We start from the raw sequence: 14,212 nt of genomic DNA, 5'->3' as shown, positions 1-14,212 counted from the left end.
ACAGTCTTGTGGGCTTAAGAGACTTTTTGACATCTCTGTCAGCCTAATGTTCTCTTTTATGTTTTATAATTTTAATATGGATATTGTTTGCATACAAGGCAGTGTGAAGATGCTCTGTTTAGCTGTTAGTTATACCATAAAATTATTCCCTTGTACAAAGGAAAAGGGGAAAAAGAAGTGTGTGGTAATCATAGGGGCATTTGTCTTCTTAGTATAATAGGAAAAGTGTATGGTAGGATACTTATAGACAGAGTTAGAGAAAGAACAGGGAAATTATGAGAGAAGGGGGTGTGAGTTGAGAGCGTGGCATTGAAATGGCGGGGGACAGGGCAACTTGGAGGCGATTTGTTTTTGGCCACCCTAAACGGGATTGAGGCGTCTGGCAATAGATAGATAGATAGATTTCTGTAAATCACAGAGTTAATCAAGTAAGTAATGACAATCCTGCATATAACCAGAGTTTGCAGATGTATGTCATTGAGTTGTAAGTGTACAGTATGGCACTGTACTATGTTTTTTGGCTTAATTTTTCCAGTTGGATACAATTTTTTGTATATATGCTGTACAGTATATCAGGCATGTTTAATTATGAATGACTGTGTATGACAAGACTTATGTAACTACCCTGTACTGGTGTGTGACAAGAAAAAGATGTTGATCAGTAGTTACGGTACCAGCTTTTCCTCTTAACACCTTTGGTCAGGTGACATTTTTATTGTATTCTTGCTAAAACTAGACAAATTTATTAATGCAGCATATTTTAACCTTTGGCAAAGGGCTGAAGGTATACGTTGTTTGCCTTCCACTGTGAAAAAGTGTTGCCTTGGCTAAATAACATCATCTAGGGCTAGCAGAAACATAAAGTACATCACTGGAGTGAAAGTGTTAATAGGTAATGATATTATTGCAGGTTGTGGATGATGGTGAGCCTGACCGTCTGTATAGCGTAATTGATGTGGAGTGCCGAGGACATGACCCAGCGGTGCTACCATCATACCTCACCTTCCTCTCCACCGCTGCATCTCACCTCGGAAGTACAGTTCAGGACATGTTAGTTCAACCTACTTTTTGTCTTATTAACCATATGTGACACATCAGGCTTTAAATATGAGATGTAGTTGGGGTTTATTGCATACAGAATACCATTCAAGTGTGAGTGATATAATGACTCTTGCTTTAATTATCTAAATTAATTAGCCCATCCCAGGCCCCTGTGCTCCTGATGGGGGAGGAGAAGATTGCATAACAGAGACATAGGTGGGTGGAGGGTTGGTCTTACTACTTTTCCACCCCTCTCTTGGCATCTCCTCATTCCAAGTGTTCCATAGCATCTCCAATTTCATATCATTTATAATTCATTGCAGCTTCTCCATCCATCCATTATGTTAAGGATCATACCTTACCCTAGCCATGTGGGAAAAAAGGTCAGTCATCATCATCATCCGGACCTCCTTTCCCACCCTAGGGCAGAGTGCACAGTAACAACGTCCAGACAGGCCAAATTTGCCCGATCCAATGGGCCACGCTTCGATTCGCTCACCATTCAAGCCCCTGATATCCTGGCTCTATCTGATATGTCAAAAACATTATGTAAATGAACTACGTCATATGTGCTTAAGTTGCAAAAATATCAGTGCAGTTTTTTTTAAGCAATCCTTTGGTGAACATAAAAAGTTGATAAATACCAACTTCCATGAATAACATCCAAAGAAACACTGGAGAATGAGGAAGCAAAACTCAGAGCCCCTAAACACACACATTCTCTCTCTCTCTCTCTCTCTCTTTCTCTCTCTTTATGTCCCCATTGTCTTGACACTGTGACCCTCTTTTACTTAGGCTCATTCCTTCCTGTTAATCATAAGTCCACTTCATTGTCTTCCACCCCAAGCCTCATTTATACGTAACCTTTCCATATGGCTTTGTCCTTTTATAGTTTGTTCTTGTTACCTTCAGATGGTTTTATTCAACATGGTAAACATATCTCTACCAACCCCCATCCTAAATCTTGCCGTAGCTGAATGTAAATGTCTTTAGGCAGAAGAAATACTGTAATACAAAAAATATGTAATCGTAGAGACTTGGTGACTAATTTTTACACACCTTCATTGTCTTTGTAACATTTTCTGGGTAGTGGATAAAGGTTGTTAGCTAAAGATAGGCAGTAGATTAGTCTTATACCTACCTTATTCAGTAGCATTGTAATTGTGGCAGTATCACCATCATTTTAGAGCAGTTTTTTTGCATTCACGTAGGGTGGGAAAATGTTTAAGAAGGCTGTTGCATCTGTTTTGTGCCAAGGAGAAAGAAATCTTGAGGTAGAATTATAGGCATAAATATTGATACATTTCAGTACTATAAATCAGTAGGATAAATAATGAGGTTAGTGAACAGTGAGTTTTAAAACCCAGTGGTGCAATCTGTGGTGCCCAGCAAAGTTTCAGAATGTTATGGTGGGGTCACCTAACCGTTTGACGAAAGAGTGAAGTGGTAATTTCATCTGCAGTTGTACATTCTCCCCTTACATGGTATAAGAGGAATGAGGTTGTTCAAAGCACAGGTGTTGGGTGGTAAGCGTGTCGTATCTCTACATGGGAACAAAGGGAGAGAGGGCACAGTACTTCCAAACTCCTACTCTCACCTCTTTTGGTAGCTTCTTGTGAAACATGTGGAATTCATTGGTGGCATTTAGTCTCCTTTATCCCTAGGTTAAAAAAAAAAAGTTTCAGTAATTACAGACTTGAAAACTCAGCTTCTCCCCACCAAGGCTGTAAGCCATAAGACAAAAGTTGAATCCTCTGTGTTGTTGTTGTTGTTGTTGTGAACTTGTGACCCCAGGTTTATCTGAATGTGATCTGGGTGGACTGTAGATTGAAACTGGATTTCTCTTACAGTTCACCATCCTCTTTTAGGGGGATTGGGATGGAGTTGAGAATGTTTGAATAACCAGGCAGTTTTTGCTATGTCAGTTCCACCATGTGAAGGTATCCAGCTGCAGGATCAAGCCTCCCTGTTTAACTGAAATATAGTTTAAGAAATATCTGTATGCCTTTCCACAAGTAACTGTATAGCCCAATAAAGAAAAATATAAATCAGTCTAAAAGCTTATATCTTTCACAGAGCTTGGCCCACAAAGCACATAAAACGGTGGACATTACTGAAGTCGGTGCACATCCACAAGAAACACCGAGTGCAGTATGAAGCCAGAACCCATTTCCTCACTTTATCACTCCCGCGCCTCACACAGTCTACTGCTACACCTACCTTGAGTATATCCAGCGTAATCTTCCAGAGGGTGTCGCTATGAAAGTTACCAGGGTGAGAACCATTTAAGTGTATTGTTGAAATTTGAATGTTTGATGAATGAAAGCCAGGGTGGTTGTGAACATTGTGCATCTGAGCTGAAGGTCAGGAATCATTATGCAGTAAGTCCCCATTCCCCCCCCCCCCTACCAAGTCCAAGTAAATTACATCTGGTGGTGCAATTAGTAGAGTGCCCTGGTCAGAGCATATTGTGGCATATGCTGTGGTTGAAGTCCAGGAGATGGTCAGGGGTTTTTCTGTCATGTTGAGGCACCAGGGGCTCTGGTCTGAATTAATGGTAGCCTAATCTCAGGTCCCTACACTTAGATGAAGGCAAAATGGGATTTGTCATTTTCTTCTAGTTGTGGGGGGATTATGATTGAAGAGTTGAGAGGAAGGATGGGACTGGAGTGCATTGGTGTTGTGATGAGGAGGGATGGATTGAGATGGTTTGGGCATGGGGAGTGGATGGAGAATGACAGTTGGGTGGGGAAGGTGAGAAGAGTGAACATCTGATGTAGGGTTGTAAGAGGCAGACCGAAAAAGACCGGGGATGAGGTAATTGAGTGTGACCCCAGGGATAAGGGACTGCATAGCGAGGCACTACCCAACCCAACATTGTAAATGGTTTCTTGGTTCACAAGAAACCATTTGGCCTGTCACGTAGTGTAGAGAGACCCGAAGGCAGTACTTCACTGAGTGAGTGGATGATGGGTGCTCCCATCTGTCGTGTAAGAAAATATTATTTGGTAATGAAATTGCTGGGCATTGGAGTGCATAGCTATGGAGCGTCAGGTGCCATGTCATGAACTTTAGAGTTATGAAGTGAAGCCAGTAAACAATACATACCAGAGTGCACTAAATTAGCAGAATCATTTCTAATGCATGAGTGAAGTGCTTACTCTAACTTGTGCATACAGCCATACTTTGTATGGTTTGTTACTAACATCAGTGTATTGGATTGCAGTCAAGTAATTTATTTTTATTGCTGACATTGCCTAATATTGAATAGTTTTTGCTTTGCTAATGAGTGTATCATCCACAGCATGAACTCCAGAAGCTTCCCCAACATGTCAAACCATCATCAGAAGTGTCGGTTTGATCATCAGACGCCTGCATCATCACTGCTTCATCAGTAGGTTAGTATTGTATATATAGTTGTTGTTGTTTTAGTCCTTCATCCTGTCATGCTTTCAACTTTGGCCATTGCCCTTTTGCTTAACTGGTAACCACTATGTTCAGACAGTTTTGTGGATTTAGTAGATTGTATTGTACAAGATTACATAATGTAATTTGTGCTGAAGTACTGGTACTCAGCAAAAGCAGTAAAGGCTTTTGAGCATTTATGGGCAGAGGTGTGTGTAGGTGGTTGTGAGATTTACTGGGCCCCATTCGACTTGGCTCACATCAGGCAGCATGAAAATCAATGAAGGACACTACAGATTTGTTTCCCACTAGTCAAAACAAATTCCACATAGCCCAACCTCAGAACTGGTGGGAGAATTGGCATGTAATGAATACTGTAGACTTGTTTTCCGTAAACCAGACCTAATTCAGTGCAGTCCAGCCTCGCAGTGGACGTGGGGCTTTGCATGTAAAGGAAAGACTGGATATGGTACCTTATATTTGTCACTGAAAAAGATAATCACAAAAGTTGAACACACATAAAGTACTCTATGCCATTATAAAAACGTGCATCATATGAACTAAGCAAATGACGTGAAAAATAATGCTGTTTTAAACAGTGATGTTTTTCATCTTTGCCATTTCCATCATGACTTCTTGATAAGTACAAATTTTCAGATTACCAGAACTTTTCTGCCTAGCCCCGGGCTCCTGCGCTCCTCATGGAGCAATGTAGGATTGGATGATGGATGGATGGATTCTGTGTTTGCATACCTCTCTGTGGCAAACATTATTTTAATATGTATGTATGAAATACAAACCAGTGTTATGCTGTAAAATAGTGCTCTCATTACCTGTAAAAAAATAGGATAAGAAAGAGTCATGTAGTCACAATGACCTTTATTATGCATTTTGTCTTTGGCACACACAGACTTACAGTCAGGAAAAACATGTGGAAGCAGAAATAAGTACAATATAAGTTATAAAAATTTGACCTAGTTGAGTAGAAACTAAGTATGTTGTGTTTGGTTTTATACTCAGTTATTTCTAAGTGCTTCACCAGTATTTTTTTTATATTACAGGAGTATCATTAATACTATATCAGGGTATTCCAAGTACGCTCCTTCCATACACTACCGTACACACACCAGCACAGTTGCTCACCATACATTGCAGGTATTGACAGTATCAGCACCAACACTACGCCTCTCAGGAGTAACGTATGAGCAAGGTGTACACTGAGTTACAAATGGCTTGGGGTATATTCATTAATTTTCTGTTGCTTAAGTAGTGTGTGAGATTGTTTACATATCCAGGAGCTGCCAAACACTTCACAGTTGGACTCGGTTAAATAATTCATCCTCATCGTCATCTAAACCTCTTTTCCAACCCTAGGATGTGGTGAGGTAGGGTGGAACAATGTACGTTTTATTATTGTGGCTGCTGAACAGTTTCATTTAGCTTAAGAACCTTAGTCGTATAGGGTTATTGTAGGCTATATCTGTGTCCCCAGGTTGAAACATCATTCCTGAGCTAAATAAAATCACTTGGAGATAGTAAGAGTAAAATAACAGCCATCTGCATTGGTGGTGTTAACTTTAGATAAGTATGCATTAGGTATAGGGTCTTGTCCTTTATTACCCTCCAGCTAAAGTGTGTGTAGAGGGTGTGCAGAAAGAATGGCTCTTGGGTCTGCATACTTTTGCCAGTCAGTAAAGTGGGTTCTCATCAGTTAACCCCTTCAACGTGATAGCATTTGGTATTCTAAGCACACCACCACCAGATAATTTTATTCAGTATAGGGCGGATCTTTAGCTGAGAAGAAGGTAATTTGTCTGATATTGAACCCCCCCAAGTTTTAAAAATATCTTCTGTATTAAATATAATGGTCTGGAGGTTAGTAAAAGTAAAATATCAGAGCAGTTGTTAGGCTGAAGGGATTAGTCACGGTACAGTACTGGTAACTCTTTTGAATTTCTTTACAGTAATAATGTAGTCACTCTTGTACAACCTGCAGCATGTCCTGTTAGTCATTTTGTTTGACCTAAAATTAATATGGTTGAGTACAGTTAACTCACAGTATGCTCTAAATCTTATAAACACTGGCATGCCATTCTTTAAATTCCACAAGCCTTATTTTTAGCAACACCTGTAGTCTTCTTGCACTGAGTACATTCACATCAGACAAAACACACAACAGAAAATTTAAATATTTTACCCTAATAACACAGTCTGGAACTAGGTAAAGTGACAGTTTGAATTTTCACTTTGGTTGAACAGTGCAAAATTTACCGATTTAAAAAAAAAAAAAAAATGCCGTTGATTCTACAAAATTCTAAACCTGAAAGAGGCAAGAGATATTTGCCTCTGAGTCATGAAAATATTTGGTGATCTGACTAGCTAACTTGTAGAAAAGTTCAAAATATCTAGTAGGATCTAGAGGTGCATACGCACTGCCACAGATAAAGACAACTCAGTGATGATCAGTTAGCTAAAATTAGTCTTGCTACTTCCAAATTCATATTAAGAAAGGCCTCTCATATTGAAAAGGTTATTGCAAGCCCCACTTAACCCATCCAGTGTGAAAAGTCTCACCCAAACTTAATTTAAATCTCTGAAAGTACGGTAGCAACAATAAAATATGAATATTATTGGAGTGAGGGAGTTAAAAGTTGTGATTTAGATATGGGTTGTATAGGTTGGTGTATTTATGTGTTTGTACCAGATACTATGTACCTCTGTAGCCCTACCACCTCACTTTATTGATTGATTATATTATTATTATTATTTTTTAATCAGCTCACTAATTCCACATCTCCGGTCCAATTGCTTTTTCTTCCATTCCATATTGGTGACGTACTTCAACCTCAGTGTCATTCTTGATATTGGGATTTTTATTGATTTATTTTTTATTGACATATTTATTTGAACCCCACAACAGCATCCTGTTGTTTATAGAGCCACAAGAGAGTAATTTTGTTGTCACTAAGTTATGTGCGGATGAGCGAGATGTTCTAGTGTGGACTCGTTATGATTGCTCACTAGCTAATTATGGGCTCATTATGTTCAGTTACTGACACCCGACAATAACCGAGTGGATAGGGCTTCAGAAACAATTTACGACAAAGGTACCAGGAAGTGAGGGATGTATTATGTAAAGGTAGGGGGATGTACAAGTAAGTGAGCCAGGTCTATTGTGTATGGTTGTGATGAGCATTTGTGTGTGTGCATGTGTAGTGATGTGAACTGCCAAGATGTATAAAAGTGTGTATGTAGAGAAGGGTAAGGCTGTTGATAGGTGTGATACAAGTGCCTCCATAACCCAAATGTTGTGGGTGTATTGGTGCAGTACAGGGGTAATGGTCAGGATATTGTACAAATCATTACACATAACCATTACACTAAGGGCCATATTTTGAATGGCTCTGGAGATTTCATAATACAGTACATTTTTCTCTGCAATTAAGGTATGCATATTACACCTTATCTTTCTCCTTAATATTTCTTTATTTCAAGTATGGCCTTAGTTTGCATCAGTAATTTACAAAAGCAGGTGCTGAAGAGGAGCCTGCATGTGGTGGCATTGTGACCCTGGGTGGAGCAGCTGAGTTGTCCACTCAGGAGCCAAACCTCCTCATGCTTCCTGCACCTTGCCCTGAGAACAACCCTGGTCCTATCCCGGTGAAACACTTTTTACCAATAAGGGGTACCAGTTCTCTGTACAGTGTATGTACTATACCGTACCTGTAGGACGGATCCATAGAACCAGTTGCTTACCTGTGGTCAGTGGGTCTGCTTAGCCAGACAGATTGGCATTAGGCATTCACAATAACAGCATCTTACAAGAGGAAAATAAGATGTAATAGGCAAAATATTTTGCTGAGAAAGAGGCATTATGAAATCTCCAAAATGACAGAAATACAGCACGGAATTGAGATTACTAGGAAGGTTACTGTTAACATTGGTTTGGTGATTGTAGGGACTTAAAACAGAGAGGAAATATAAACTACTACAAGTAACCACACACTGTACATTAAAATTCTGTCGTGATTAGAGCACTGTCACATGTTTGTAAAAGCACGGCAGACACTAAAAGCTTTCCTATAACCTACAGACATACTTGACAATTTTGTACATTTCCATCACAATCATTAAGTCAGACAATTTTCTTGATACTTGATGGTAAAATCTACTTGAAGTTTTTGCACAAATATCTGTCTTATATACAGGCTTATAATTATCTTCTTGCTCACAGCTCTAAAAGGGGAAGTTTGCCTCTTATATGCCTAGTACAAAGTGGTGTAACTGCACATTGGTAACAGACCATAAACTCTGATTTTGGCTGCTGTGTTTGATTAGAAAGATCTGGGACTAACATGCAGTAATAACTGAGGTATGTAACTCAGTGGTACCTACTTAAATCATTCATCTTGGTTGAAAGAGAGATTGTATACTCATCCATCCATCATCTAATCCTTTATTGCCCCAGCCAGAGTGTAGGGACCCAGGCCTAGACGACTCACTTCAGACATTTAAAGTGAGACAGACAGAGAGCGAAAGACAGAGACATGCATGCATGCACGCACACACACACTGAGTTTGATTGATCAGGTAGACATCAAAATGTTGAATCTGACTACTGACCTTGTGAATGGAGAGTTTATGGTATATAAGTTGCCTAATAACTGTAACAGCTTTGTTACAGTATCAGGTATACTGTACAGGTTACTTTGTACGCCAAACTTCCCCTCGCCCACTGAACACTAATTATTGTAAATGAGATATTACCAAGGTTTTTCACAGCTGTGGTATTGAAACATTACATTTTGTCTTGTGGTAACGATATTAACAGACAAGCTTCCATTAGTACGGGTTCTCCCTACCACTTACAGTCTTTAAATGTCTCGTTTCCTTCAGCATGGCAAACTTATCACTTGGAACCAAACACCTCTTCCTTCATTACTGTTAATCTGTGTAAGGTATCTGAGGAGTGTTAATTCCTGTGCCTAGGGAGACTAAAAATTAATAGTGGTATACTGTCAAGGGATGGCCACTGCATAGGCTACACACACTCACAGCCAAACAAGTCTGTGTTACAATGTTTAGAACAATATATGAAAGGAAAATATTGAACAGAATATGATTTACATTTGGAACATAAATTGCTCTAGTGTTTACCACTGGAATGTTGCTTTGCTTTTTTGTGTGAGTACTCATACACACTTCCATACACAATACAGTCTCTTGACATTATCTAGAAACTAAGAATGTCCCTTCTACAGTACTATAATTTTCTTTACTGGTACAATCACTGCTGCACAGACACTGTATAACAGTGCAAGTCAGCACAGACTAATCCATCTACATCACTCAAAAATATAAATATTTCCTAGCAGTCTTGAGACTCTACACCAAAAAAATAATGTTCTTACCATAAAGGTTGGCAAAAAATTAGCAATTTTACCTTTAAACACTGCAGCTCTGAGGTGCATTTGCCAACCGTATACAGTACTGTAATGTACTGCTTGAGAATCTGTACATAAGTTCATGAATTGTATACAGAAAAGATGTTAGGAAGTTAATAAAACGGCTATGTCCAGTGGGTGAGTAAATCAAAATGTTGCCAATTGTATGAATTTTTTGTATGTCAGTAGATTTTGATAAGATATTGACTATTGAATTAAATGTGAACCAAACCTGATCTAGTACAAGGAATATTGAAATATGCAAACTGCAGTGCATTAGGGTTATCGGCACTGTAACCTGTCAAGAGGGAGGGAAGGTGATTCATTGCTTAAGTTTTCTCTGGCACAAGAGTATCCTGACATTACTGTATATCACTAAGGATACCATACCGAATAACCCAAGTCCTTCCACATCTACAATAGTTATTTGATTCTGGTTAATGCCAGATTTTTGTTGCTTGGAAACCCCTAGTAGTAATAGAGTTAACTAACTTTGGGGTATATATATATATATATATATATATATATATATATATATATATATTTCTTTAGAGAACAATATATTTATCAGTCATAAATTTCAGAATGTTCAAGAAATTATTATGGATGAGCAGATGAAGGGTCAAGACTTTCACAATGATAAAAGCATTGTTATACACTTCCCTGTACCTATGATGTCATCTCTGCATCTTACTTTTTCACCCCCACTTTTGCAACAGTGATATCACACCCAAAAAACATTAGTTTGAAAAATGGCTCAAAAGCAGTTTTAGAATGGTAGTATAAAGCCAGCAGCCAAGATTTTGTCTGGCATTGTTCCCTGCTGTGTTTACTGCCCATCAACCCAGCCCCTCAGTAAGATTTATCCTCCACAAATTTGCAAAGCTTGCCACCCCTCCACTGCCTAGGAGAACTGTACAAAGGTTATTAGGCAGTCAGTACTTTTTGTTTTATTACAAAGAATAATACTGTGCTGAATAAGATATTTCCAAGCCCCTTCCCCTTTCCGTACAAATTCCCACACTTCCATGACCAGCACATTTGATTGACTGGAACAATCTGTTTCCACTCCTTCCCCTTTCACATATCACCTCCATGTCTGGATTCCTTTCAAAAGAAGATCAGGATGGCATGGTAATTTTTTTTCTCTGCATTCTGTGTCTTTACAGTTATGTTTATCTTCATTTACTTTAGGTTTCTTTTTCCTCATCCATACTTTCTTCCCAGAGAAGTGAGTTTTCCTTGCTTTGCATTCAGCTTAAAATCAGGGCTTTAGAAAGGTGTTAAAAAAGAAAAAAATGTATGCAGGGTGGGGCAGTAAAGTTAAAATTCCCAGCGTCGTGACTTATTCCATCAGTAATTTTTACATCCATTATCTGTTTAAAAAAAAAAAAAAGAAGTGAGGTACGCTCATTAGTAAAACACTGGTGCGAGATGGAGGATTAGAATCACCTCAGGCCGGGTGCAGGAATGTGTTAATACTGAATGTAAGGCTTGCTTCTCTACTTCTGTACATAGTAACTTATAATTGATGTATTTGAGAACCAGCTATGTTATGGTTTCTGCATATTGCTTACAATACAGTATTATGATGGAAAGTATCCTTGGATGATGAAGTCAGAGTTACTGAACATTATAAACTCTGACACTGAAAAGACAGGATATGTGTGACATTTATAAAGACAGCATTGCTGTACTGTGTATTTATAAGTCCAGAATAAGTTATCAGATAATGAATTGTATTTTTACCCGATAACTCAGTTAATCGTTTCGTTTTTAAAGGCTCCAACATGCTTGCATGTGTCGGCCTTGGTCACCTAATGGCGGCTCTCCACGCTGCACGATCCATTGCAGCCTCCCTGTTCAGTCCCTTAACCCTAAGGTCACACTTAATGTGGTTATCAAATCACATGCATCAGTTATTGTAGTGAATGAGTATTATTGTTAACACTAAAACAGTAAGCACAGCATAAATGTAAGAGCTGCCATCATCACCAACACAGGACAGTAAACAACTTCATTTTTTTTCCTAATGCAGTGGACGTCTCACATATGGGTTTGAGAACTGTCAGTGACAGAACTGTAGGAATTTCTCAGGTGACAGTATAAGATATAAGTATGAGTTATTCTGTATCAATGTAATCAGCATTACTGTATATCCTTGAATAATCAGAATGTAGTAATGAAAGTAGAATATATAGTAACACCTCTCAGTATTAATGGAAGGATTTCTTGATTGCAGAAAATTGCAGTAACAACAGAATAATTTCCATTATTTTTTCTAAATAATTCTTTCAACTGTTTCGTTTCGTTTCGTTTCATTTTTAAAGGCTCCAACATGCTTGCATGTGTCAGCCTTGGTCACCTAATGGCGGCTTTCCACGCTGCTGTTTCTCATTTGAATCAGAGTACTGGTACAGTATTTACTTTCATATTCATATTTATCCCTCTAATAGTGGCTAACATTGAGTGTGACCTCAGGGTTAAGGGACTGAATAGGGAAGCTGCCAGAGATCGAGCAGCATGGAGAGCTGCCATTAGGTGACCAAGACCAACATATGCAAGCATGTTGGAGCCTTCAAAAATGAAAAACGATCAACTTCACCAAAACCTTCATAAGTAATATGAATAGTAGAATGTCCAAATATTAATTCCCAACCAAGCACCATATGTTTAGAAGTACAGTTCAGTATGAAGAATGGCAGAGTGAATTTTCTTGTATATTGTTTCAGTATGCTGATACGCTGAAGCGTGCACATCATGATTTACAGTGCTGTATTTGGATATCTGTATTCTTAGTGCACACTTAATTAGTTGTATGAAAAATTATTTATCAAATGATAAGAGAGAGTAAGAAGAGAGTGGATGAGGAATGTGGAAGGAATTTGAGTGTAAAGTGGAGGGACTGTAAGAAAATGTTCTGGAAAGAGGTGAAAAGAGTAAGACAGGGTGGAAGTGAAGTTAGCAGGGGAGTGAAAGATAAAAATGGTAGATTACTAGTGGAGAAGGGAGAAAAAGTGAGCAGATGGAGAGAACATTTTAAGGAATTGTTGAACGTAGAGGATGGAAGTAATGCGAGTATAAGTGGCTGGGGAATGGCTGGGAAAAGGAGGGAGGTGAGAAGACAGGAAGAAATCAGTAGGATAGAAGTTGTGGAAGCAATGAAGAAAGTTAAATCTGGGAAAGCTCCAGGAATTGATGGAGTGTGTGGTGAAATGCTGAAGCATGGGGGAGAGATAGTAGTAGAATGGATGTGGAAGATGTGCAGATTAGCCAGGGAGGAAGGTAGGGTCTCGGAGGATTGGAAGTCAGGTATAATTATTCCCTTGTACAAAGGTAAAGGGGAAAAAGAAGTGTGTGGTAATCATAGGGGCATTTGTCTTCTTAGTATAATAGGAAAAGTGTATGGTAGGATACTTATTGACAGAGTTAGAGAAAGAACAGAGAAATTAGTTGGAGAAGAACAGGGAGGCTTTAGGAAGGGAAGAGGTTGTGTAGATCAGATATTCATTCTTAGATCTTTAGTGGAAAAGTTTCTAGAGAAGGGAAAGAAGTTGTATGCGGCTTTCATGGATTTGGAGAAAGCATATGACAGGGTGGATAGACAAGGATTGTGGAAAGTGTTAATATATGGAGTAGATGGGAAGTTGTTGAATGCTGTGAAGAGTATGTACGATGGTGCGAGGGCTGCAGTGCGTGTGGATGGTGAACTAAGTGAATTTTTCTCCTTGAAAGTTGGGTTGAAACAGGGATTTGTCATGTCTCCATGGTTGTTCAATCTGTACATGGATGGGGTAATAAAAGAGGTACAAGGTAGGGTAGTGGATGTTGGAGTGGCCCTGGTGAGAGAGGATAGTGTTTGGAAACTCCCTGTACTGTTGTTTGCAGATGATGCTGTGTTGTTGAGTGAAGACGAAGGGGAGCTGCAAGGCTTGGTGGATGAGTTTGGGAGAGTGTGGAAGAAACGGAATCTGAAGGTGAATGTAGGGAAGAGTAAAGTGATGGTCTTTGAGAGAGGTGAAGTCAGTGAATGTACAGCGAGGTTGGTTGGTGAGGAATTGGAAAATGTGAGTACGTTTAAGTACTTGGGTAGTGTGATGAGTAAGGATGGAGGTTCGGAGGGTGAAGTGCTTGAAAGGGTACAGCAGGGAAGAAAGGTTGCTGGTTCTTTGAAAGCAGTGATAAGAAACAGGGAAGTGAGCATGGAAGTGAAAAAGTTACTACATGACAGTATTGTGATACCAACTCTAATGTACAGAAGTGAAGCTTGGACGTTGTTGGAAGGACACAAGTCAAGAGTGAGAGCAGTGGAAATGAGTTAT

General features: G+C 39.1%; 1 pseudogene; it reads left to right on the top strand.

Annotated features, from left to right (window-relative positions):
* Nucleotides 1-4,402, top strand: part of LOC145389547 (small ribosomal subunit protein uS10m-like) — a 35,670-nt pseudogene extending 31,268 nt beyond the window's left edge.
* The last annotated feature ends 9,810 nt before the right edge of the window (nucleotides 4,403-14,212 follow it).

The sequence above is a fragment of the Coenobita brevimanus genome, unplaced genomic scaffold (genome assembly GCF_032717465.1).
Source record: "Coenobita brevimanus isolate Jiangsu-jjx unplaced genomic scaffold, ASM3271746v2 jjx.HiC_scaffold_1233, whole genome shotgun sequence".
NCBI lineage: Eukaryota > Metazoa > Arthropoda > Malacostraca > Decapoda > Coenobitidae > Coenobita > Coenobita brevimanus.
This window is presented reverse-complemented; position numbering and strand designations above follow the sequence as displayed.